This window comes from Poromitra crassiceps (assembly GCF_964638095.1).
Source record: "Poromitra crassiceps genome assembly, chromosome: 20".
Taxonomy (NCBI): Eukaryota; Metazoa; Chordata; class Actinopteri; order Beryciformes; family Melamphaidae; genus Poromitra; species Poromitra crassiceps.
This window is the reverse complement of record NC_139637.1, coordinates 7,732,178-7,753,500: the sequence shown is the minus strand read 5'-3', so window position 1 is coordinate 7,753,500 and position 21,323 is coordinate 7,732,178. Positions and strand designations below refer to the sequence as shown.

General features: G+C 42.0%; 1 protein-coding gene across 1 annotated transcript in view; it reads left to right on the top strand.

The window, feature by feature from the left end:
* LOC310794544 (NLR family CARD domain-containing protein 3-like) overlaps window positions 1–21,323 on the top strand; it is a gene marked incomplete at its 5' end in the record, with an annotated part of 243,770 nt that overhangs the window by 119,440 nt on the left and 103,007 nt on the right. The gene's annotated exons all lie outside the window — the stretch shown is intronic.

Sequence of the window (21,323 nt, the reverse complement as noted above, 5' to 3'; positions counted from 1 at the left end):
AATCATATCTTGTTGATATGAGGTCATGAAGAGATGAGTGTGTAGTGTGCATATAAGTATCAACATCTGCTATTAAACAAATCTGACCCATTCTGCTTATTTCACTATTATTTAATACAAAATGTGTGTGTGTGTGTGTGTGTGTGTGTGTGTGTGTGTGTGTGTGTGTGTGTGTGTGTGTGTGTGCGTGTGTCTGCGCGCGCTCGTCTGTGTATGTGTGTGTGCAGCTGTGGCTGAAATCATCCTGATTCATTTGCTGATTGTTTAGTTGTAAAAACTGTTAGTTTGATGATTTAAGGAGTCAAATGATTTCAGTTAACTTCCAACATGTTGCCACAGCACAGCAGAGCCTCTACACCTCATCTCTAACTGTTTCATATCAAGATTAGATACACATTTACAACGTTTTGCAATGCGTCCATTCTTCTGTCTAGCACTTGATATTCACGTGTGTGGTTGTTGATTGGTCAGATTTACAAGTGACCCACGTGGCCACCACACATACCGCATTCTGATAGGCTGTTGACACCCCCCACCCCCGCAATGTGCGCCAAAGTGGTTTGGTCCATCCACTGTTTTTTTCCCACACTTTCCCACAGATTTTGGCTGAGTTTCCCAACAAAGAAGCTTCTTAAGAGTTAAGAAGCTTCTTAAGGAGTTAAGAAGCTTCTTAAGGAGTTAAGAAGGCTCCAAAGAAGTGTTTCCCAAACGCCTTCTTAACAGTCGAGAAAAATAAAAAAAATAGAAGGCTCTTAAGAAGCATCTTAACTGGAGCGGCTCACTTGATGGCACTCTGAGCCCAGCAGTGGGCCACGACTCAGTGGTTGAGAAACACTGTTAACACCTAATCATGGTCATGTTAAACTTTATTAAACATTATTTATTTCAGACATGGACTGCAGTTCAAATTGCTTTATATACACAGCATACAACAAAACAGAGAAACACTACAGAATTTAAGCGACCTTGGGTTCTGTGAAAGGTGCTATATAAATCCACAACATTATAAAAGGAATCCATTCTGATTAGAGAAATATAGCCTACGGTAAAACATTTAAAACACAAGTAACCATACATACAGGGGAGATTTTCAAGTGTTCCCCAATTTTAAACACTAAAGGGTGCATGAAAGAAAGGAAAAAGGGAAAAACACAAGAGGAACAGTGGACACAAGTATCTCCTTTTGCCTGATGCGGCTGGATCTGCCAGTGTTTTGTCATTAAGAAGGTGTTAAGAAGGCTCCAGACCCTTCTTACAAAACCTTCTTAACGAAAGATCATCTTAGCGCTAAGAAGCTTTTGGGAAACGCAGCCTTCTTAACGGAGGATAATTGGAAGATAATTTTAGGCTAAGAAGCAATCGGGAAACGCGTTGGCTTCGTTGGCTTCTTACGGGAGCCTTAAGAAGGGTCAAAGAAGCTTCTTAGCGCTAAGAAGCTTTTGGGAAACGCATGCCTTCGTAAAGAAGCAATTGGGAAACGCGTTTGCTTCTTAAGGGGGCCTTAAGAAGGGTTGAATTAGCTTCTTAGCGCAAAGAAGCTTTTGGGAAACCCAGCCTTTAACTGTAGCGCAAGACTCTCTATGGAGGTGTGTGTGTGTGTGCGTGCGTGCGTGTGTGTGTGTGTGTGTGTGTGTGTGTGTGTGTGTGCGTGCGTGCGTGTGTGCGCGTGCGTGTGCGTGCATGTGTGAGACAGCTCTCTAGGGAGGGAGAAGTGAAGCTGTGGGGTCATGTGACAATAACAATGGGCGTGGTAAACTATACACAGTTGGAATCAAAGTTTCCTGCATCTTGGTTTTGTATAATGATCTAGTCAGTTGTTTCTCTGGACACATTGATGTACGTGTGTCTGTATTGAAGAGATAACAGAGAAACTGTCATCAAAACAGTCATTCTTCTACATCTATTTGTTTTCACTTCTTGGAAATTTAATTAATCAGTTTGCTTGGGACCACCTTGAACCTCCTCAAAGACCCCTGGTGGTCCCCCCGGACCTCACATTGAGAACCACTGATCTGGATTAAATTAAATTAAAAGACAAACCTTAATTATGGAAACTAAAATAACAAAACATGACTACACAGTAAATGAGTAAATGTGTAGTTATGTCAAAGGGTTATGTGATGTCTGTCTGTCAGCATCACAGTCTCTCATCTTCTTCAACAGCTCTCTGGCTCCCTCTGCTGCTGACAACTGAGGACACTTTATTTTTATTTCATATTTGATGTGCTCATATTCTGTTTTATTTCCCTGCTGAGTCCGAGCTGCAAAGGTCTAATTTAACCAATAAATCTATAATTGATTTAGTTTGAAGACTTCACACTCAACACAAAGCAAGTCAACAGACGAGGAATATGAAGAGTGTTGCTGTTAAAAGAGCTGCAAAGGTCTCATTTTAACTAATAAATCTATAATTGATTATTTAGTTTGAAGACTTCACACTCAACACAAAGCAAGTCAGCAGACGAGGAATATGAAGAGTGTTGCTGTTAAAGAGCCACGATCACAAAACTTCCCTGCATGATTCAAAGTGATCAAAACAATACAAAGTGCTGAGTGTTCAGTTGATAAGTTAGTGCAAAAAGGCTGCACAGTAGCAATGAAGTGCTACTACTGCATCAACTAATCAAGCTACTTTCTGCCTTCCCTCAGTCATATCATGTCATGTCAAATATCATCTGAAGAAGTAACACATGGGCGTACACCGCATGCTTAGTGAGAAAGACAGTGGTGTTTGGCAATAATATAAATACATTAATAATTATGTTTTATTTCTTTAGCACTTTTGCAGGTAGAGTTATGAAGTGTTTGACAGGGAATAAAACAAGTAAAAAACAGGAATGAATTGAAAACAGATTAAAGAAGGATCAAATTGCAAAATGCAAGAGAGCAACAGGTAGAAACAAATTGTTTATCAAATATCAAATGAGTTGTGTGCATGGTTTGGCTCAAATTCATTTCAACCAGTGAAGTCAAGCTTCTGTCCATTGGTCAGTCATAGAGTCTTGATTCTCATTGATTTCTTTCAAGACAGCATGTATGAACCTTTTTCAAGATTTTGTTCTCAGTTTGTGGATTGAATCCAGCAGCTTAACTGGCTGAATAGAAAGTGAATTGACCCTTGACCCTGTGCCATGCTTCCAGGTTCAGCTCACGCTGACATCACAGTCTCCTGATTTCCCTCTAGATTAAGATGAAGCTCTGCCTCTTTTTTTTAAACCAGGAGCTTTAGTGACTCAATAATAAGAGCTCTGTTTACACTCCTATGTTACAATGTTACAATGTTACAATGTTACAATTTACAGTGTTACAATCTTACAATTTGCAGTGTTACAGTGTTACAATGTACAGTGTTACAGTGTTACAAGGTTAAAAATTCACTTAGCAGACACTTTTATCCAAAGAGACGTACATCTGAGCTTTATACAACACAAGCAATGATCTAGTCAGAAGACAACAACATGAGGAAGTGCCATGAGGCCAAGCTTGAGTCTGAATGGACCCAGGTGTCACCAGGCAGCACAGAGTGCAGAGGATTTATTTATCATTCATGTCCCTCATTCATCACCATTCATGCTATTAACATTCATGTATCTATCATCCCTTTTTCATCCTTTCATCATTCATGCTCATCAAGTGTGAAGGTGTTGGTTAAAGAGCTGCAGGGTCTGGAGTCTCTTCTTAAAGATAGAGAGCTAGGCCATGTTCAGACTAGGAGGCCAAATCTGATTTGTGAACTTTAGTGACCTATTAATGACTTTATCCAGATTGGTTTTATGAGTCTGGACGCCTCAAGTCTGATTTGTGTCACTTGTCCCAAACCACATATGGAGGTAGTTTCCAATCTGCTTTAAATGTGCTTTTGACTGATGTGTCTTCAGTGCGGACGCGCAGATCCACCAAATCTGATTTGAACGTCACTCGCAACTCGTCATCAAATGCTTCTGCGCAGGAAAACCACATCACCAACATACGTATTTACTGACGCCCACGTCGTTACCATAGCAACCCATGCAGATAGGCTGATTTGTGGCAGTGCAGTCACACTCCCAAATCAGATTTGGGAAACCAATCAAGATAATGATGATTAATGACTTTATCACCAAATTGGATTTGCCTGTAATGTGAGTGGCCTCATGCAGGCAGGAATGATAGGGAGAGCTGGGTGTCTTCAGCATAACAGTGATATGAGAAGAGGTAGGACCTCAACCAGCAGAGGGCAGATCCTGAGATACCAAGCTCAGTGAGTGTGGAGAGGAGGATTAGGTGGCTAACTGTGTCTGACAGATCTAGCAGCAATAGAGCCGAGGACTGACCAGCAGCTCTAGCCAAACGCAGTGACTCCATTACTTACCATTACCATGTAAAGAGATCTGAGCTGGTAGAAGCTCATCTTCTGCACGATGGCTTCCTCATATAACTCAACTTCTACACGCTGTTTAATCATAAATATCCAGATAGCTTCTTTTTACAATACCAATTGAAGACAGTGGATTACTTCATATGTTAGAACAATTGGAATATGAGTTTACACACAACAAACCTAATGAGTGACAACTCATTTCTCACCATTAAACTTAAACGTTGCTGTTCATTTGAACTAGCGGCTGTATATCCAAAACCTAACCTTCCTTTTAACTCTGCTCTTAATGTTGTCACTCTGTAACCATGGTAATCCTTGGCTATCAATGGTAAGCCATGGTAATTGTTGGTAAACATATTGGTAATGAATGGTAACCCTTGGTAACGTTTGGTGAACCATCCCTTAGCAAAAAGAAGTATACTTCAAGTTTATTTTATTAAGTAAACTTAAGTAAAGACCAAGTGTACTTTTATGCAAGTATACTTATATACCCAAGTATACTTTATGCACCAAGTATACTAATATCAATATACTAGTAGTATACTCCAAGTGTACTTGCCTAATACTTCTAGAACTTAATTGGCACTAAATTGGCCCAATTCAGTATACTTTATGCACCAAGTATACTAATATAAATATACTAGTAGTATACTCCAAGTGTACTTGCCTAATACTTCTTGACACTAAATTGGCACTAAATCGGCCTAATTCAGTATACTAGTAGTATACTAAGTAAGTATACTACTAGTATACTTTAAGTTTAAGGAAAAAGTATGACCATGTGAGATTCGAATTCAGGGCCCCTTCCTTTCAGCACATTGTCCTGTGTCTTATCCACTCAGCTATCCGTTCAGCTGAGTAAAGTAGTGAATGTTGACCATACCACTATATGTGTATCTGTCTCTATTCTAACACTATGGGTCGGATTGGGCTGAAAATTTGCATGGAGGTGGGTTATGATCTGGGGAAGGTCATGAGCAGATTGGAAAGTCCTGGAATCACCTGGAAAGTCCTGGGAAATCCTGGAAACGACCTGGAAAACACCTCATGCCCACAGCCCAGTTCGGATTGGGCTGAAATTTTGCATGGAGGGGGGTAGTGATCTGGGGAAGGTCATGGGCATGTCATCAAGTCCTGGGACCACCTGGAAAGACCTGGAAAATCCTGGAAAACACCTGGAAAACACGTTACGCCCACACCCCAGGACGGATTGTGCTGAAATTTTGCATGGCGGGGTGTTAGGATCTGGGGAAGGTCATGGGTCCATCACCAAGTCCTTGAACCACCTGGAAAGTCCTGGAAAATCCTGGAAACCACCTGGAAAATACTTCACATCCACACCCCAGGTCAGATTGGGCTGAAATCTTGCATGGCAGGGGGTTATGATCCAGAGAAGGTCATGGGCACTTCATCAAGTCCTGGAACCACTTGGAAAGTCCTGGAAAACACCTGACACCCACATCCCAGGTGGCATTGTACTGAATATTTGCATGGCGGTGGGTTGTGATCAGGGGATGGTCATAGGCAGGTTGTGTACTTCTGGAAACCATGTCTGGACACCACCATAATTTCCAGCGAAGCAAAAGTCACAGTTGTATTGCTTTAATTGTGCCTATAAAAGGGAGCATGGGCTCTGTTTGTCTGTTTGTTTCTCTGTTTCAATTGTCCCTCTGATGATTTCATTCATGAATTAATGTCTATGACATCATCACTGATGATGTCACAATCTCTATGGCATCATCACATCTATGACATCATCAGTGGTGGTCATCAGTGAGTGATGTCATCAGTGATGTGATGTTGAGCAATTGTGTGCTGAGTGACATCACTCAAGCACTCCATATATTCTGGTAGCCTTAGCAGCCAGTATACATCAAGTCTGCTACTCTCATATATGGGAGAATTGTCAATAAAATCAGCCAAATGTGTATGGTGTATACTACCTCAAAGAAACCGATATGTCTGAAAAAGTATTTAATCGGCTATAATCTATCGACTATAAGGGACCACATGGAAATAAGCCTCTGGGATTTATTGTGATATCCTGATTTTTCCATTTTATATGCAGAACTGCTGTAGCCTACTTCAAATAAAACAAATCAACTACAAGCCAAGTATACTTATACTTTCTGTATAAGGCAAGAATACTTATTTATACTTTTCTTGTGTGTATCTCAATCACAAGTTTAAGTACAAGTACAAGCCAAGTATACTTAGACTTTTCTGTATACTGTGTAAGTACACTTAAGTATAAGTATACTTAAGTGTAAGTATACTGTGTGCTGTGTAAGTGCACTTAAGTATAAGTATACTTAGGTGTAAGTATACTTAAGTATAAGTATACTTGGGTGTAAGTATACTTGGGTGTAAGTATACTTGGGTGTAAGTATACTGTGTACTGTGTAAGTATACTTAAGTATAAGTATACTTAAATGTAAGTATACTTGATAATGTGTAAGTACACTTAAGTATAAGTATACTCAAGTGTAAGTATACTTAAGTAACATTTTTATAAGTATATATTTGATAAGTATATAAAAAGTAAACTGAAAGTATACTCTCTCATTTTAAGTTTAAAAGAAGTATACTAAAGTATACTAATTGTACACTTGTATAAACTTCTTTTTGCTAAGGGATGGTAACCTTTGGTAACACTTGTCCCTCTCTGTCTCTAGCTCCTTCCTTCCTGTCCCGCTAACTCAATCAAAAAACACCAAACTGTTCCAAAACGCGGCTTCCTGTGGTGGTGGCCATCTTTGTTTTGGGGTTTTGTCTGACTCTCTGCCCGCCTGACTGACCTACTGATTGGCTGACTGGCTCGCTGTGTGGTTGGTTGGTTGGTTGGTTGGTTGGTTGTCTGGCTGGTTGATTGGTATCCCAGAGGGGGGCGATGTCTCTCCTGTCCGCCTGCCGTCCAACACCTGCCAGTGTTGTTGTTGTTGTTTCACTCATGAATGTCTTTTCTTTTTACATTTTTACTTTTTATCCACCTTATTTTTGAAGCCCGGCTGTCAAATGATTATGGGTGCAAGGTCCGGTGTAGAACGTGACTGATGCAGCTGGGTAATGTAGCCTACTTGGCCGAGGGTCTGCCTGCGGGCGGCGCTCGTGCTCTGCGCATTTCCTCATCAAACTCTGTGAAAAAAAAGTTGCTTGTCACAAAGAAATAACAGTCGTTTGACGACTTATTTGAGGGAATGTAATAATGTTATCTATCAAGATGTTTCCAATCTCTATAATCTCTATATGACACATCAAGTGGTCCGGACCATGGTCAGTGCGTCTGTACACTGACTATGCATTAAGACAAGAAGGAACACTGATGGACCACGTGACAGACCACACTGACCACCTGACCGACCACACACTAAGTGATCCGGACCATGGTCAGAGCGTCTGACACTGACCATGCACTGACCATGCATTAATATAGCCTACCCACTATGCCCACTATAGTTTTTGAGATATTAAAGGAACACTCTGCCCATTTTCAACCAGCTTTGTATCATTAGAACATCAGTAGTATATCAGAAAACTGTAAACGGTTTTGAAGTCTGTCATTAAATTTGACAGTTATTGAGTGTTAAAGTGTGGACCAGTGACATCACTGGTCCACACTAACTCAAATTAATAACTCATTAACTCAAATCAACTCTCAATAACTGTCAAACTAGATGAATGATGAATAGTTTGACAGTTATTGAGAGTTGATTTGAGTTAATGAGTAATTAATTTGAGTTAGTGTGGACCTTAACACTCAATAACTGTCAAATTAAATGACAGACTTCAAAACCGTTTACAGTTTTCTGATATACTACTGATGTTCTAATGATACAAAGCTGGTTGAAAATGGGCGGAGTGTTCCTTTATTTAACGTTTGTTTGGCACAACTCATACTATTAACTGCCGTGGGGTTCCGCATTTCTGGGTGGCAAGTGACGTCACGCTGATTCGTCCTATACTATGAATCGACCATATAATTGTCATTTAATTCTTTTTACACTTGCCAAAATGTTGTTATTAGTGTAGAAAGCATTTCAACAAATAACACACCGTCTCCTTTGTAGGTCTATTTTCATTCAAACATTAAACTAGAGGTTCATCTTAGTGTTCTTATGTTCATTATGTTGGACATAGTTCAATTTCTACTTCAATTTTTATGGTAAAAAAAAAATAACTTTATCATGCTTTTACTTTGAAGGCAAAATCACTAAACCGGAAGTGCAATTCCTGCTGAAGCAAAACAATCCTGCTCACGCTCGCGCTCTGTCTCTCGCTCTGTCTCTGTCTCTCGATCTCTCTCTCTACTAACTTTATCATGCTTTTACTTTGAAGCTTTTACTCATTTGACGCTAGTCTCTCAATTCAATTCAATTCAATTCAAAAGGCTTTATTGGCATGGAGAACATAAGTTTACATTGCCAAAGCAAGTGTGCAACAAAACAAAAAGTAACACAATTTATAACCGAAAGGTTAGCACAAAACTATAATAGTAACAATAATAACAATAATATAAACTATAATGTTAGCCTGTTATAATAGAGAGATATGTAAACATTTCGGTCTTGCAAACAAATATGTACATAGGCTAGGTGACAAAAGTTTAAAAGTTTAAAAATAGGATAAAAGGAGTTGAAGATATCTGTACAGTAGCCTAGGCCAGAGGTTCTCAAATGTTTTTCAGCGAAGGACCCCTTACAAGATAGAAAATATACTGGGGACCCCCCCATTCTGATTTGTGATTTTGGGCTAAGCTTAATTGTTTCCATGGTAACGTGCTTGACTTTTAAATTGATAGGTTTATTAGATTAGAATTTAATCCATGAACCATTTTAAATTTAAAGCATAAAATATTTTTGTTGAACTATGAAGCTTTTACAAAAAAATATATAAATATTTTTTTTATTTTCCTGAAAACCTTTCGTGGACCCCCTGGCAAAGTGCCACGGACCCCTGGGGGTCCCCGGACCCCCATTTGAGAACCACTGGCCTAGGCTATGTTAACCTGACGCTGCCAGATGGACGGTTTAGCTCCACATTTCACTAAACGTCGAGAGAATCTCTTTTGATCTCGCGAGGTTATTCATCTTGCAAGCAAGGTTAAGGCTATAGTGTCTGATGTACAAGATGTGCAGAGGGCGGAGCCTAAGCTTGTGGTTGTGTCCCATATCCATTTCCTGTCACAACCGCTCACAAACCTTTCGCTAGTCTCTCTCTCTCTCTCTCTCTCTCTCTCTGTCTCTCTCTCTCTCGCTCTCTCTCTCTCTCTCTCTTGCTCTCTCTCTCTCTCTCTCTCTCTCTCTCTCTCTCTCTTGCTCTCTCTCTCTCTCTTGCTCTCTCTCTCGCTCTCGCGCTCTCTCTCTCTCTCCGCCCTCCGACTTCATCATTTCCTTGTTCGGTGTGGCGCAGATTATCTTCTCCAGCTGAAGGTAGGCTATTGTAACAGTACTTTACTGACACTTTTACTCTAATTTAACTCTTTAATGAGACTGTTAACACCGTTAAAACTGTTAGCCTTTTTGCTTATTTAGACTATCAAATGAACACACCTAGAACTGACAGAGGAGAATAAGCAGTCTGTCTTCTCTCTCTCTCTCTCTCTCTCTCTCTCTCTCTCTCTCTCTCTCTCTCTCTCTCTCTCTCTCTCTCTCTAAAAGATAGACAACAAAATGTTGGTTTTTAATAAATCCTACTCTTGAGATTTTTTTTTATTATTTTTTTTCCAGTGTGGAAACTCACATCTGATCATAGCATTACAGTGAACACAATTAGAACAATGCGCTCGTGCTAGGAAACTAGTTGATTGTGGTTCAAGCTCAGTCTGAAGTGACTGTTGATGGACTCCTGTGAGTTTGCTGTCAGTTAGCCTCAATGCGTTGAGGCTATATCATCTCTTGCTATAGTAAAATGGAAGAACTTCTTGTCACATGTCGCTCTTCAGTCAGACACCATTTTGATATTGCAGACTGTGACGTCAGACAGATTTTAGATGCACTCTCATAGACCCTTCTCACGGGGCCCATTTTGTGTGGAAAAGGCAGGGTAAACACAGGTGCAAGCAAAACACTAATGAGGGTTTCAAACTTCCATTGGAATTTGGAAACCCTCATTAGTGTTTTGCTTGCACCTGTGTTTATTCTGCCTTTTTCACACAAAATGGCCCACGTGAAAAGGGTCTATTCTCACTCGTCATTGAATTATATAGTGTAAACTCTTCTTCGTGTGTGGTGTGTTTCAATTCTGGTTCCACCATAAAGCAACGAGGTTTGTAGCTTTCCTCTGCTTTACAAGCTGCTCGCCGTCAGCCACATGTTTGAACGTCTCTTGTGACATAACGTTGCATTTTGCTCCTGATGTGTCAACTTTCATTTCTGTTGACCTGCCATTTATATGTATTGTGACGAATCCTTCGTCCTTCTCATTTGCATATGAATTGACACAGTCAACACAGTTATCGACCTCGACACCGTCCACATAAAACGTTTCATCTTCATATGTGGGCTGCTCCACTGTCACTTCATGCACAGACTGTCTGTAAGGCTTTCTGTTTGTACTGCTTTGGCTGCGTGGTTCAGACTTGCAGCAGCTCTTGTAGTGGTTTAGCTTGTTGCAATGATGACACTGTTGTCCGAAAGCTGGACACTTTTCCCGCTTAGCAGCATGACTACCTCCACAGTTGTTGCATCTTGTGATGGCCTGGGAGAATGGCTGTGGTTTTGACTGGTGCTTTCTGCCTTGAAATGGCCTCACTGCATCGACACTGGTGGCTTGTGTGTCTTCTGTCATCTCATGGATTCGACAGAGTGAGATTGCTTTGGCAAGTGTTAGTTCACTATCTCTCAGCAGAGATTTTCTTAAAGAGTCACTAATAATGCCACACACACTCCGGTCACAGATTAGCTCGTCAGTCAAATCTCCAAAGTGGCACCTTTTTGCTTTCATCTTCAGATCACTGAAAAATGACTCGATACTCTCACCTTGCTTCTGGTTTCTCGAGTGGAATTTGTGTCTTTCCATTGTCCTGTTGCTTTGGGGATTGCAGACCTCTCGAAACTTCCAGCAGCCTGTTCTCCCTGCTACCCTCAGGGAGAAGATACAGGGTTCCGAAAGCACGCACAAATCGCTTGAGGAACAGTTTCTTCCCGCAGGCCACGAGACTCCTTAACATACACAAATAGTGTAGTAGCCGCACTGTACCGTACTGTAGCTGCTACCATTACGTATGTCTAACGTTTAATTGTATGTTTAATAAGGAATATGCTATTTGCACCTGTATGTCAAATACGCCGAATTTAAAATGCAGAGTTTAATTGTATGTTTAATAAGGAATATGTTATTTGCACCTGTATGTCAAATACGCAGAATTTAAAATGTTTAAGCACGTCTAAAGTATGCACCCGACACGTGCACCTATGTGCAGTGAATATGCCACTGTCTCTGACTTGTCTTATCACTATACTGCCTTATGCTTGTTGTGTCTCTTGTTGTTTTTGCACCCATATGCCCTGTTATATTTGTTATATTTGTACTATTTGCACTATGTTGTAAACGGAGTCCACAGCACAAGAATTTCACACGTGATACTTGTACCATGGAGTGACAATAAAAATCTTGAATCTTGAATCTTGAATCTTGAATCTTCCTCTTCAAACACTCCGGGTCCTCCCTGGACTCCGCACGGGCAAGCACTGCTCCGCCGTCCCCGGGTGCACGCACCTCCGCTGCATAAACAAATGAACACTCCCGCTCAACTGCTTCTGGTCCAGCGAGGTTAAGGAGTATATACGCCTTTGTCTTCGCAGGCTTGTCATAATGTGCTGCTGCAACAAAAATATCATACTCCCTCTCGAAGTTTCGCCAGCTTTCTGCAACGTTTTCATCAAAAACAACGGGGTCCGGTCTGCGAAAGCCGTCCGCCATGTTGTCTGACTATCGTCTCGTCTCTCCCCGGCAAAAATAAACAGGTTGTCAGGCGAAAAAAATACTCACACAGGCGATGAGTTCGTACCTAATTCTGACACCATGTAAACTCTTCTTCATGTGTGGTGTGTGAGTCAAGGATCACACTGTGAACTGATTACTAGTTTTAATAGCGAGAGTTGCGTGCAGATACATTGGCATGTGATATCGAACTGGCTACACGCTACCGGTACTCAGACACACACCGGGCTAGAGGCACGCTGATAGGCTTAGCATGTAAACACTACGGTGGCCCACAGTAGACAAACATGACATGCGATTATCAAATCATCTACATATAGTATATAATATAATGATATAACATCTAAATTACTCCTCCATGCATTATTGTGTGCTGCTCTGCAGTTTACTTCACTGTAGATGATGTGGTTAATGTCTCCATCTAGTGGACAGACAGTAGTACTCTTTCAGGTAGACCATTATGATGTTAGACTAGACTAGACATGAAGTTATGAGGCCACACCCTCATATCACATGAACACACCCAGAACTGACAGAGGAGAATAAGCAGCGTCTGTCTTCTCACTCTCTAAAGAAATATATTGGGGGCAACTTTTGCCCTCACAGTCTAAAAATTGGAGGCTTTAACAACATTTTGGGGGCACTTTAAAAATAGTAATTAATGCATAAAGTTGCTAAAGTGTAGTGTGAACAACAGTGCTGTTTGTGTGTGTTCTTCATCGTTGTCTTCTGGCATCCAGCTTGCAGGTGCTGAGTGTGATACAGATGGGATTTAAATCTATTGAATGAAAATACAATTATCAAAATATTGGGGGCAATTTCTGCCTCATGATCATGTTTTTTAGGGCAATTAATCTGAGATTTCCTGGGGGCATTTTTGCCGTGTGTGTGTGTGTGTGTGTGTGAGTGTGTGCGTGTGTGTGTGTGTGTGTGTGTGTGTGTGTGTGTGTGTGTGTGTGTGTGTGTGTGTGTGGCCCCTGGCTAAATTCCTACACTGGCAAACACATAGATAAATACAGCTGTGAGAGAGCAGAATAGACAGGGTATATTATAGACAGGGTATACTGTCTGGGGCTGGGCGATATGGTTGAAATCAGTATCACGAATAGTCACAGGGGTCAGTTTAGAAACATAATGTATATCACAATATGGGTCATATATTAAGCAAAATTAAAATTTGGTACTCCAATTATCGTATTATCATATATTATAATTACCTGGCGTTATGATGCCACTGAATAGACGACAAACGATAGTACTGGATTATCGCCCTTTGGCACAGCTGCTACTCAATCAGTCAGCTGTAGACATTCTGACTAGTCTAACCTTAACCAGAACTAACAAGCACAGAAGAAATCTAACTAATCTACCGCCTAGTCTGCCCTGTCCTGACCTACTCTAATCTAGTCTAATCTTAGCCTGAACACTATATGATCACGGCTAATCTGCAGCCTAACCTTTCCACCTGTGAATTTATAGCCCCTGGATTGCCTCACCTTAAAGGAGAGGAGGAACCTTGTGAGGGCCGATGCAGCTTAGAGGCCAAACATAGACCCCAACTGGGGACCCTCCTCCAGGACAGGCTGAGATGCAATCGATGTTCGGCTAAACATTTGACTGTTGCAAATATGGAGATGAAATTGCTTGGTAACGTTTGGTGAACCATGGTAACCTTTGGTAACACTTGTCCCTCTGTGTCTCTTGCTCCTTCCTTCCTGTCCCGCTAACTCAATCAAAAAACACCAAACCGTTCCAAAACGCGGCTTCCTGTGGTGGTGGCCATCTTTGTTTTGGGTTTTGTCTGACTCTCTGCCCGCCTGACTGACCTACTGATTGGCTGACTGGCTCGCTGTGTGGTTGGTTGGTTGGTTGGTTGGTTGTCTGGCTGGTTGATTGGTATCCCAGAGGGCTGCGATGCCTCTCCTGTCCGCCTGCCGTCCAACACCTGCCAGTGTTGTTGTTGTTGTTTCACTCATGAATGTCTTTTTTTTTACATTTTTACTTTTTATCCACCTTATTTTTGAAGCCCGGCTGAAATGATTATGGGTGCAAGGTCCGGTGTAGAACGTGACTGATGCAGCTGGGTAATGTAGCCTACTTGGCCGAGGGTCTGCCTGCGGGCGGCGCTCGTGCTCTGCGCATTTCCTCATCAAACTCTGTGAAAAAAAGTTGCTTGTCACAAAGAAATAACAGTCGTTTGACGACTTATTTGAGGGAATGTAATAATGTTATCTATCAAGATGTTTCCAATCTCTATAATCTCTATATGACACATCAAGTGGTCCATGGTCAGTGCGTCTGTACACTGACCATGCATTAAGACAAGAAGGAACACTGACAGACCACGTGACAGACCACACTGACCACCTGACCGACCACACACTAAGTGATCCGGACCATGGTCAGAGCGTCTGACACTGACCATGCACTGACCATGCATTAATATAGCCTACCCACTATGCCCACTAGGGATGCATCGATTATAAATTTTGATGTACGATTATAGTCTGAGAAAAAACCACGATTATCACGGTTTCACGATTATTGTTATGGACGTATAAAAATCACATGAGCATTCTTTAAATAGAGGTTTTATTGTATTTCCCCCACAATCTTAACACGTTGACTGCCAACAACGAGTTGAGTCGTCAAACACAATCCAGCTGTTCACTGCCAACGACGAGTTGAGTCGTCAAAAAAAAAAAAAAAAAAATTTTGACGGTGCTACGTGGATCAATGCCCCCCGCGTCTCCTATGGAGATATTGGAAGTATTGAATGTGTATAATCTATTTTACCGACCAGCTAGGTGGCGACGGTGCCCTCCCGACAGAGAGAAAGTCAACCAAAAGCAGCCGCCTCCCGCGGCTGCTTCCTCCATTCTCAAGTAAATGGCTTGCCGATTTTACAGTCATCAGTCACCAGACTCGCCGCTCTCGGGCCGCGCCAGCAGCAGCACACGGGGGATTGCAAATTTGCATAAGCCTAGAGTCGCACGGGGCTTCATCGGGGCTCTCAAACCCAAGAGACGAGTGAGCCCTATCCACACTCGCTGCCAGGGAGGGAGGCTGCTCAAACTCGCTGCCAGGGAGGGAGGCTGCTCGAACTCGCTGCAGCAGCTGCAGCAGCAGAGCACTCGCTTGTGACAAACGCAGGCTGAAAGCCACTAGACACGCCCACGGAGGGAGGAGTTGAAGGAGAGGGCGTTCGGAACTATATTGTTTGGATGTCTGATCTCTCACTGATGCCAAAAATAAATGGTTAAAGTGACTGTTCTGCCTGTTTGATTGAATTTCACAAAACTGCGATTATCTCAGCTTTCACTCTCAGACAGCTGAAACCATGCTGTACTCAACGGCTAATATCTACATAACTACTAACTCTACAAACTAACTCTTTTAGACAGAGAAAGCACACATTCTATTAGTACTTTTCTGAACTTTGTGTTCACAAACTCCAAGCAGAAAAGAATCCTCGGCTCTTTTAAAATGAGCCAGAATCCTCAAAAAACGGCCTGGCAGAAGCTACCTACAGCAAAAAAAAAACGGCTGGCAGTCAATGTGTTAACAGTTGCTGCCTTCGGATTAAAAAAAGAAGAAAGAAAGGGCAGATGTACTCAGATGTGGCTCTGACCTAATCAAATCTAACTGACATCACTATTGTGAACATAAAACAAACAACATTTCTGATATATGATTGTTTTAGTAAAGTGTATCACTCAATAGTCAATACAAAAAATATTTTATTATTATTTTATAGAAGCGAAAGTCTATAGCTGCTTAGTCTGCAGAAAAAACACAAAAGGCATAGTAACTTATTGGCATCTAATGGCCCAATCCCACCGCAGCTAGTAGCGCGGTCCCGCTCCGCTCGACTCGACTTTTGGTCTCATCCCACCGGTATAAACCGGCCCAGCTCGGTTTGATTTGGGGCTGAGCTGGGCTACTTTTAGTACCTGCCTCGTCGGGGTTCTATTCTGCCAACCCGGGTCCATACCGTGACGTGAAAACATTGTAGGCGACTGATTGGTCAGGCAGAATCGTGTTTACTCTCTATATCCTACTGACTGTCAATGCAGCGCTGCATACCAGTTTACCTTCTTTTCTCTTCTATTATGCTTTTCTATCAGTCTTTTGTTTTGCTGCCTTCGCCTCTGGTGAAATAAAATCGGCGCGGTGGTTTCAATTGTCCAAAAGTCCGCTGCTCTGAAGCGCTTGTGTAGTTAGTGCTGCGTCGGCTCCGCTAGGCCGCAGGCGCCTGGTGAAGCCGCGGTTTTGCCTGGTGAGAGGCCGCGGGGGTAGAGGCTTCACTCTAGTGCAACCCCCGTCCCTCGCGCCCGTCCCTCGTGCAGCGCGTGTGAGTTTTGACTAACAACAAAGTGATATCCATTCTCCTGGTCGATTGTCACTTTTGCCCATGTACACTGTAACACCCGCCCAACATGCTGTGATGCTATGAGCTGGCTGCTCAGGCCAGGATCAAGGACTGTGATCATGCCAGCACTGCTCTCTCTCTCTCTCACACACACACACACACACACACACACACACACACACACACACACTGTAGGTGATTTAGAGGCACCAGTATTTCATAAACAGTTTAAAAGTTCTGTGTATGGATTTAATTGTAACGTTATGTTATAGCCTATTTCAGAACATGGGTGGAGGGCAGATATGCGGTCGCTGTGACGACCAGGTGTGGGCGGGGGCAGATGAAGGGCGGTCGAAGCAGAACGTCCATCGGGTTGAAGCAAGTAGAGCCGAGTGGTGACGGGCTGTGCAGGGCTGTAAAATGTGGTGGAATTGAGCCATTACTGGCAACTAAATGGGCCGTCTGAATGTTGCATTGGGGTCAGTTCTATTGAAGTGATGATGGGGCAGGCATGGAAAGCCTCACTATAAGCCATCATGTGTCATTTCACTTTTTACTGGAAAATGCTCCCTCTAGATTAAAGAAAGGACACTCTGTGGTGTTGACTGGTGTTTGTTATGTAAATGTGCGCATTTGTTTTCGTTGTCTCAGTCAGATCATGACTGCCAAGCAGCTAGCTACGTTAGCTTCACGTTATTAGGCCTACATGTAACGTTAGCGGGTTGCTTTTGGAGTTGACACAAACCCTTGATGTTTCTTTTTGTGTAAAGCATGAGGTTCTCTATGGTTTACGCCAGCTCTGGGAGCATGAAGTGCTTTAAATGCGGGGATGTTTGGTCACAACGAGCTCGAGGACCGCTGCCTGTTGAACTATGTACGCTAGGCCATGGCCAGCTAGCTAACATTAGCCACAACAGCTAACGTTAACGTCATTGACTGTATGTTAACGGTAAACAAATCCGCTGCCTCCTCCCCATGTTTGGTTTAACGTAACACCAGCTCAGACTTTCCCCTAATCTCAGAAACCTTGCGGGACATGTATTGCAACATTTATTTTGGTGCTGGCGTCCATGGCTAGGCTACCGACTGACTACTACTGGGAGACATGGCATGGCAGCTGCCTGTGTTTGGTGCCTCCGCTAAATAGTCCGTGCGGGAAACGAAGCGAGAGAGACAGGTTCTTCACGGGAGTTTTAAACTGACGAACTGTTGTGAAACAAAACACTCGGTGTAGCGGAGCCTCTGCGGTTATATAACCGTGACGTTTTAAATCGTGGTTAATAGTCAAACCGGTTAACCCCTGCATCCCTAATGCCCACTATAGTTTTTGAGATATTAAAGGAACACTCCGCCCATTTTCAACCAGCTTTGTATCATTAGAACATCAGTAGTATATCAGAAAACTGTAAACGGCTTTGAAGTCTGTCATTAAATTTGACAGTTATTGAGTGTTAAAGTGTGGACCAGTGACATCACTGGTCCACACTAACTCAAATTAATAACTAATTAACTCAAATCAACTCTCAATAACTGTCAAACTAGATGAATTATGAATAGTTTGACAGTTATTGAGAGTTGATTTGAGTTAATGAGTAATTAATTTGAGTTAGTGTGGACCTTAACACTCAATAACTGTCAAATTAAATGACAGACTTCAAAACCGTTTACAGTTTTCTGATATACTACTGATGTTCTAATGATACAAAGCTGGTTGAAAATGGGCGGAGTGTTCCTTTAATGTTTGTTTGGCACAACTCATACTATTAACTGCCGTGGGGTTCCGCATTTCTGGGTGGCAAGTGACGTCACGCTGATTCGTCCTATACTATGAATCGACCATATAATTCTCATTTAATTTTTTTTACACTTGCCAAAATGTTGTTATTAGTGTAGAAAGCATTTCAACAAATAACACACCGTCTCCTTTGTAGGTCTATTTTCATTCAAACATTAAACTAGAGGTTCATCTTAGTGTTCTTATGTTCATTATGTTGGACATAGTTCAATTTCTACTTCAATTTTTATGGTAAAAAAACAACAACTTTATCATGCTTTTACTTTGAAGGCAAAATCACTAAACCGGAAGTGCAATTCCTGCTGAAGCAAAACAATCATGCTCATTTGACGCTAGTGTCTCTCTCTCTCTCTCTCGCGCGCTCTGTCTCTCGCTCTCGCTCTCTCTCTCTAACTTTATCATGCTTTTACTTTGAAGCTTTTACTCATTTGACGCTAGTCTCTCAATTCAATTCAATTCAATTCAAAAGGCTTTATTGGCATGGAGAACATAAGTTTACATTGCCAAAGCAAGTGTGCAACAAAACAAAAAGTAACACAATTTATAACCGAAAGGTTAGCACAAAACTATAATAGTAACAATAATAACAATAATATAAACTATAATGTTAGCCTGTTATAATAGAGAGATATGTAAACATTTCGGTCTTGCAAACAAATATGTACATAGGCTAGGTGACAAAAGTTTAAAAATAGGATAAAAGGAGTTGAAGATATCTGTACAGTAGCCTAGCCCTAGGCTATGTTAACCTGACACTGCCAGATGGACGGTTTAGCTCCACATTTCACTAAACGTCGAGAGAATCTCTTTTGATCTCGCGAGGTTATTCATCTTGCAAGCAAGGTTAAGGCTATAGTGTCTGATGTACAAGATGTGCAGAGGGCGGAGCCTAAGCTTGTGGTTGTGTTCCATATCCTTTTCCTGTCACAACCGCTCACAAACCTTTCGCTAGTCTCTCTCTCTCTCTCTCTCTCTCTCTTGCTCTCTCTCTCTCTCTCTCTCTCTCTCTTGCTCTCTCTCTCTCTCTCTCTCTCTCTCTCTCTCTCTCTTGCTCTCTCTCTCTCTCTCTCTCTCTCTCTCTCTCTCTTGCTCTCTCGCTCTCTCGCTCTCGCGCTCTCTCTCTCTCTCGCTCTCGCGCGCTCTCTCTCTCTCTCTCTCTTTCTCTCTCTCTCTCTCTCTCTCTCTCTCATCATTTCCTTGTTCGGTGTGGCGCAGATTATCTTCTCCAGGTAAAGGTAGGTAGGCTATTGTAACAGTACTTTATTGACACTTTTACTCTAACTTGACTCTTTAATGAGACTGTTAACACTGTTAAAACTGTTAGCCTATTTGCTTATTTAGACTATCAAATGAACACACCTAGAACTGACAGAGGAGAATAAGCAGTCTGTCTTCTCTCTCTCTCTCTCTCTCTCTCTCTCTCTCTCTCTCTCTCTCTCTAAAAGATAGACAACAAAATGTTGGTTTTTAATAAATCCTACTCTTGAGAAAAAAATATTTTTTTTCCCAGTGTGGAAACTCACATCTGATCATAGCATTACAGTGAACACAATTAGAACAATGCGCTCGTGCTAGGAAACTAGTTGATTGTGGTTCAAGCTCAGTCTGAAGTGACTGTTGATGGACTCCTGTGAGTTTGCTGTCAGTTAGCCTCAATGCGTTGAGGCTATATCATCTCTTGTAAAATTGAAGAACTTCTTGTCACATGTCGCTCTTCAGTCAGACACCATTTTGATATTGCAGACTGTGACGTCAGACAGATTTTAGATGCACTCTCATAGACCCTTCTCACGGGGCCCATTTTGTGTGGAAAAGGCAGGGTAAACACAGGTGCAAGCAAAACACTAATGAGGGTTTCAAACTTCCATTGGAATTTGGAAACCCTCATTAGTGTTTTGCTTGCACCTGTGTTTATTCTGCCTTTTTCACACAAAATGGCCCACGTGAAAAGGGTCTATTCTCACTCGTCATTGAATTATATAGTGTAAACTCTTCTTCATGTGTGGTGTGTTTCAATTCTGGTTCCACCATAAGCAACGAGGTTTGTAGCTTTCCTCTGCTTTACAAGAGTGGAATTTGTGTCTTTCCATTGTCCTGTTGCTTTGGGGATTGCAGACCTCTCGAAACTTCCTCTTCAAACACTCCGGGTCCTCCCTGGACTCCGCACGGGCAAGCACTGCTCCGTCGTCCCCGGGTGCACGCACCTCCGCTGCATAAACAAATGAACACTCCTGCTCAACTGCTTCTGGTCCAGCGAGGTTAAAGGGGGACTAACCCCCCAGATATGTATCAGAACAGTGATTTGAAAATACCTATGGAAAAAACCAAGAAATGACATATGCTCTTGTCTATACTAAACTCTTTGGCTGTGTTCAAGTCAAGATTTTTTTTCGGAAATGGACGCCATTACAGTTTGCCTACCGCCTCAAAAATAATTTATTTGAGGGGCAATATCTTTTATAAATATCAACAACTAGCCAACGCTGGTGGTCTGTATGGAAAGAGTGTTGCTCAAAATGGTTGAAAGTGATATCAATTTGGCCATTCAGTGGCGAACTAGAAATTTTATTATTTTTGTCCCATTTTGTCCCATGTGTGTGTGCGTGGCTTGTCTAAACTTACGTTAAAAGAGGCTCGCTGCTCGCAGCACACAGCACAGTGAGGACAAACCTCTCGCTCTGGGGTAACACAATGCAAGATTTCTCCACGTAATTCCCTCGTCTAACTAGAGATAAACCGCGCAATGAAATCCGTTTTTAATTTGCGTTTTGGGGCTTTTCGTGATTCTTGTTAAAAGTTGCAGCACCTCTGATTTTTCCTCTCAGGGCGCAGGCAATGCAGGGCAGAGCTCTTCT